Raw genomic sequence first — 5,896 nt, 5'->3', positions numbered from 1 at the left:
CACAGGATCATACCCCGATTTTTCCCCATGACCCTCCTAGAGCAGTCTGAGGTCAACGCGTGTGGTGACTAGGACACTCCCCTACCTTGTTGTGTCGCTCTGAGGTTTAAACGTGTCAGTGCTAACTGGGTACTTAGGACAGCTCTGGCACCTCGCATGTATTCATGCGAGGAAACGTGAGGTCTCCTTGTCATGACTTTAATAAGTTGTCAGCACTCCCCACTGGCCTGAGAACTGCACCAAGCCAGGAGGGGGCTTCTATCCCATCTGCATCCCCGTGCATGGCCTGGCACACGTAGGTATCCTTACTTGGAGGAAGAGGGGCGTGCCTTTGGGATAGAGATCACGGCGCTCAACAGTCCTTGGAAGGGGGGTTCGTGATTTAGCCGATGTCAGCTTTGTGTGTCAACTTAACCCTGGCTTGGCTTAGGCCTGTCAAACTCTGGGGGATGAGAAGAACAGAGCATGATCCTGAAAATACGCCCCAACCCCAGATCATTCCTATTTCCAGGACACACACGGGACAGGCTGAGATAAATACTGGTGGTTTAGCACAGGAAGGTTCGTCCCGGCTGGGGGAGAGGGAGCGTGCATGCGTATGCAGCCAGCTGATTTATGGTGACCTGAGCCAAGCGCCAACAGAGTGAGGCCATTTATCTACTTGGTTGGAGGAGAGGTCAAGAGAGAGAAGTCAGAGATTAAGCTAAACATGTGACTTGAGTGGAGACAGGAGCTCAATGCCTTAGTTAACTCCTGGGGTGTCTTCATCTCACTTGCTTTCAGGGAATACTGTAATGAACTCCTGCGTGAATATAAGGCTGGGGAAGCCTGGACTCCCTCTTAGGGAGTTACTGCCACCTGGCCTAGGGTGGCAGTAACAGCTGAGGCCATTCTCAGCATCTGGGGTTACCCAAGGGAAGTACAGCCAGTAGGAGGGAGGCTGGGGGCTGGGAAGAAGAACCCATCACGGAGGAAGACCTACTGTCAAAATGGAACCACTCTCCAATCCTTGTCACTACTTCCGCCTTGTTCCGGTGACCATCAGGGCTCACCTGAATATAACGTTCAGATTGGTCTCCCTGTCTCCACCCTACCTTACCCAGAATAAAATCCAAAGTGCAGTAAAATGCCACCAAAACCTGCCTCATGGTAACTCCATTGGTCATTGGTCCCCTTCCTCAGCTCAGCCTCTTCAAACATCATTGACACTCAATCACAAAATCTAGTATTTTATACAGCTTCGATCCTACTCACAGCATGATGGCATGGTTTAACTGTAACCCTCCTGCTTTGCCTCTCTGGCCTATTCTTTCCCCTCACTCACTGTGCTCCGGCCACACTGGCCTCCTGGGTGTTTTTCTAACATTCCAAACACACTTGCAACTCAGGGCCTCTGCATTTGCCGTTCCCTCTGCTGGGGATGCTCTTCCAGATAGAGAGGCTTGCTTTCTCCTCCCCGTCAAGTCTCTGCTCAAATAAATTTTCCATGTGGACTTCCTGAAGTATCCTAGTTAGACGACCGCCCCCACCAACCACCCTCCTCACACTCAGTTCCTTCCTCTGCTTTACTTGACTCCATAGTACTTAATACCAGCTGATGCAGCGATGTATTTATTCACTGATTGTCAGACCTGTTTGGGACTCACTGCTATATCCTTCCCTAGTGTGTGATCCAAGATGTGACACACTGCAGGCTCTCCATAAATATCTATTCAGTGAATGACTAATGATAGCTAATATTTCATGACTGCTTAATAAGCATTGTATATCTCATTTTATTTAACACCTTGTTAATACTATGATGCAGACACTGTCTTCAGGTTCAGAGAGGAGTGGCTTGCGCATGGTCAGGATTCAAACCCACCAGGTGCCAGAGCCTGAGCTCTCAGCCACCACCCAAGAACAGATATGGCCGTGGATTTGTTTGGAGATGGACTAATCACGCCCCAGCCCAGGGTGTACTGGGGCCAAGGGACCTTGATCTGGAAAAAAAAATAAATACAAAAAGCAAAGTATAGAAATACGTTTTTCTTCTGCTGAATGACTTGGGTGATTAAAGCGGAAACCAAATATCAAAAGCAAATTCCAAATAAAATGAAATCATTACGGTTTACCGAGAACTGCTGTGTGCCGGTCACCGGTGAAGAGCTTCACATGCTTGACCCTGTTTATCTTCCCAATAACCCCAAGTGGCACATACTGTGATGATTACCATTTAACCGTCCAGGAAAGCACAGCTCAGAGAGGTGAAGTACTTTATGTGAAGTCGTGAAGTTACTGAGTGGCATGTCTGTCTCATTCCCAAACCTGGGTCATCTCCTTAACCTGCTGCGTCTAATACCTCTTTCTATTAGACGTGAGGTCAGAAGCTCCGAAACTGTGCTGTGCACTTGGCAAGGGGAGAGTCAAAGCCTGGCTTATCTTTTCATTCTCAGCACAATGCCTGGCACGAGGGGTGCTTAGTAAGGATCTGCCAGCTGGCTAAATGAATGAATGAATGAATGAATGAATGAAGTGAAAGGGAGAGTGGTTTCCAGCTGGATAGCTTGATCTCAGCCCAGGCTAACATCTCTGCTCTTCCAGAGCCCATGTGGCGTTACTTAAATGTTCAGATTCCTGGGCCCCTTGGCAGCCCCTGAATCAGAAGATGCGATGCCCAGAACACTGCATTTTAAACACATCCAGGGGATTCTGATGTCCCCCAAAGCTTTGAGAGCCACAGCTCCAAGGTCAGCTCAAACATCTCACGTGGAGCCCCTGGACTCTCCCGACGAGCATGTGCCCGCTGCATAAACAGAGGCCAGCTGGAGGCGGTCCAGGGAAAAGGGAGAGAGACTACCAAGGGTGAGGAAGATGACTTATTAGGAAAGATGGAAGGAGCTGAGGGGCAGTGTTTGTGAGGGAAAGCAGGAGCCATACATAAATCCTGCGGGACGGCTGGCAGCCTGGGTTGAGAAGGATCACGTATCCTGGGGTGCAGGCATTACGGGCCTAATGGGGGCAAGGATTACATGCAGGAAACTCGAACTCTGTGCCAGGGAAGACATTTATAACGGACGGCTTAAACTGCTAGCCCATTATGATTTTGCAGCAAGATTCATCCGCTCTGGGCCTGGGAGGCCCTTGGAGAACATCTCATCCGTTTGTACTTGAGCCTTTTAAAACCTTTTGTTAAAACACCGGATTCCTTTGTTCAAAGGAAATCATAAACATAATCCCAGTATATTAGACAAAGGAAAATAAAGATGCTCAGTGCACCCCATCCTGGGGCGGGGTGGGGGGAGCGGGCATCTCCATAGCCCCAGGGCTCCATGGAGTTCTATGTGTCCAAGTATGAAGACCACTGAGCTGAGCTAGGTCCGCATTTTGCACCAGGAGAGACTGAGACTCTGAACAAAGAACTTGCCCGTGGACACACAGTAAGTTGAGTCCAGGCTGCTGGAGATGCAGAGTGGAGCAGACAGGTGTCCCACCCTAGAGGTACGCCCAGGCAAATGGCAGAGGCAACCATAACAGCAACAATAAAAATCACTCACACGCATTGAGTGTTCCTCTGGGCAGGGCCCTGCTTTCAGTCCTTGACGTGCGGGACCTCGTTTCATGCTCACCACAGCCCTGTGATGGGCTATTATGACTCACCTTTTATGGATGAGGAAACAAGGCACAGAGAGGTTGAACACTGTAACCAAGATCACACAGCTAATAAGAAGGGCAGAGGGGATTGAAAGCAAGGCTATGAACCTCTAGAACATGTTTTTCACCACACCATCAGAATGCTGCTCCCAAGAGCCCAGAGATCTCAGCTAAGTAGGAGCTGTTGTCGCTTCCTTACAATATTCTTCCTTCACAATATTCTAATATACTATATCCATGACCTCCAAACTGTGTTGACATGCACCCCATCCAAAAAATTTTTCCGGCACACCTCCAATATCTGTACACTTTTTAATTTAAAAATAATTACTGCCTATTCCTGTGTTAACCTATTATATAGTTTTAAACATACTCACATATAATTTAAATAAATTAAACACAACATGAAAAATCAATCGGGATTTTGTTGCGTTCCTCTTGCACCCTAAGGAATCGCTTTGCACACGCCCTAGGCTGCCTGTGATCACAGTCAAGCCTCCTGGTCTACACGACCCCTTGGCTTGGGCACTCATCTGAAGCCACCTGCTACCTCGCCTGGTAACTACCATGCTTCCTTCGGATCCAGGCTGCAACCTCGCTTCTTCCGAGAAGCCTTCTCTGTTCCAGGGCGCCTCTCACGTCTCCCTTGCAACACTGGGCTCACTTGTAATCATTTAATGAAATATTTTAATCAATTGTCATGTTGGTTTCCCTGTCCAGACCATGCGTGCTCTCCATGAGGACAAAGTGGAGGTCTGTTTACAATGACCCCAGCACCCATTGCTCAGTAGCTAAGACCGATTAAGTTGTTGACCGATTAAGTGACTAGCATTGGACTGGCAGCTCGTGGGCCCTCGAAGCCCCAGCCCAGCAGTTTCCACACTGAAAGACTCATCAGAATTACCTGAGAGCTCCGTAAAACCGGCATGGCTCTGCTCCAGAGTGCCTGATTCAATAGCTGCTATGGGAGAACCCTCAGCGCCCTCAGGTGCTGGGGTCACTGTGTCTTGCTACAACAGTGTTTGGATGGAACAGACCCAGGCAAGCCCCTTCTTCCAGCCTCCAACCACCCTCTAACCTCTTTTCCAGTCTCAACCTTCAGAACCAACTCAACCATCCTAGGCCTCCAAGACCAGCCTACACTGTTTTTTGATCTTAACTCCTTATTGCTGAGCAATCATGAGCTCCCAAGTTCGTCAGAATTATTCCACCAAAGATGGAGGCCGCCACCAACCACCGGGTCAACCTACATCTGTGGGCCTCTTACACCTACCTCTCTCTGGGCTTCTGTTTTGACTGCGACAATGTGGCTCTAGAGGGCTGGGTCACTTCTTCCGAGAGTTGGCTGAGGAAAAGCACAAGGGCGCCAAACGTCCCCTGTAGATGCAGGACCAGCATGGCGGTTGCACCCTGTTCCAGGACCTGCTGCTGCCTTCCCAAGATGCCAAGGAAGCCACATGGTCATGGAGAACCTGAACCAGGACCTTTCGGATCTGTATGTGCTGGGTTCTGCTTGCACAGACCCCCATCTCTGTGACTTCCTGGAGAACCACTTCCTGGATGAGGAGGTGAAACTCATCAAGAAGATGGCAACCACCTGACTACCCTCTGCAGGTCGGCCAGCCCTCAGGCCGGGCTGGGTGATTATCTCTTTGAGAGGCTCACCCTCAAGCATAACTGGGAGCCTTTGGAGCCCAGAGGCCTTTGAGGGGTCCCTCTGCATCCCCCTGGCTTTGGGCTTCTGCCTCAGTCTCTCCCTGCCACCACCAGGCAGCCTTGTAACCACCCTGGAGCCCTCTCCCAGGCCGTGGACGAAATTGAAACAATAAAGCTTCTCGCAGCAAAAACACAGTGCTATGGGCTGAATTGTGTCCCCTCAAAATTCCTATGTTGATGCCCTAACCCTGAGTTCCTTAGAACGTGGCTATATTTGGAGATAGGGCCTTTACAGAGGTAATTAAGTTAAAGCGGGTTCCTTAGAGTGAGCCCTAATCCAATCCGACTGGTGTCCTTTTAAGAAGAGGAAATTAGGACACAGACAGTAAAAAATACCAGACACGTGAGCACACAGAGGAAAGACCTCGCTGAGGACACAGCAAGAAGACGCCATCTGTAAGCTGAGGAGAGAGGCCTCAGGAGAAACCAACCCTCCTGATGCCGTGATCTTGGACTTCCACCTTCCAGAATTATGGGATAGTAAATGTCTGTTCTTTAGACTGCCCAGCCTGCAGTATTTTGGGACAGCAGCCCAAGCAGACATTGA

At 49.5% G+C, this 5,896-nt stretch overlaps 1 pseudogene across 1 annotated transcript; it reads left to right on the top strand.

Moving 5' to 3' along the window:
• Positions 1-4,812: 4,812 nt before the first annotated feature.
• Positions 4,813-5,341, top strand: LOC308491601 (ferritin light chain-like; annotated as a pseudogene). Its single transcript has one exon. The product of its transcript is annotated as a ferritin light chain-like (transcript).
• The last annotated feature ends 555 nt before the right edge of the window (positions 5,342-5,896 follow it).

This window comes from Rhinolophus hipposideros (genome assembly GCF_964194185.1).
Source record: "Rhinolophus hipposideros genome assembly, chromosome: 23".
NCBI classification, from domain to species: Eukaryota; Metazoa; Chordata; class Mammalia; order Chiroptera; family Rhinolophidae; genus Rhinolophus; species Rhinolophus hipposideros.
Note: the sequence above shows the minus strand (reverse complement) of the source record. Positions and strands in the feature narration are given on the sequence as shown.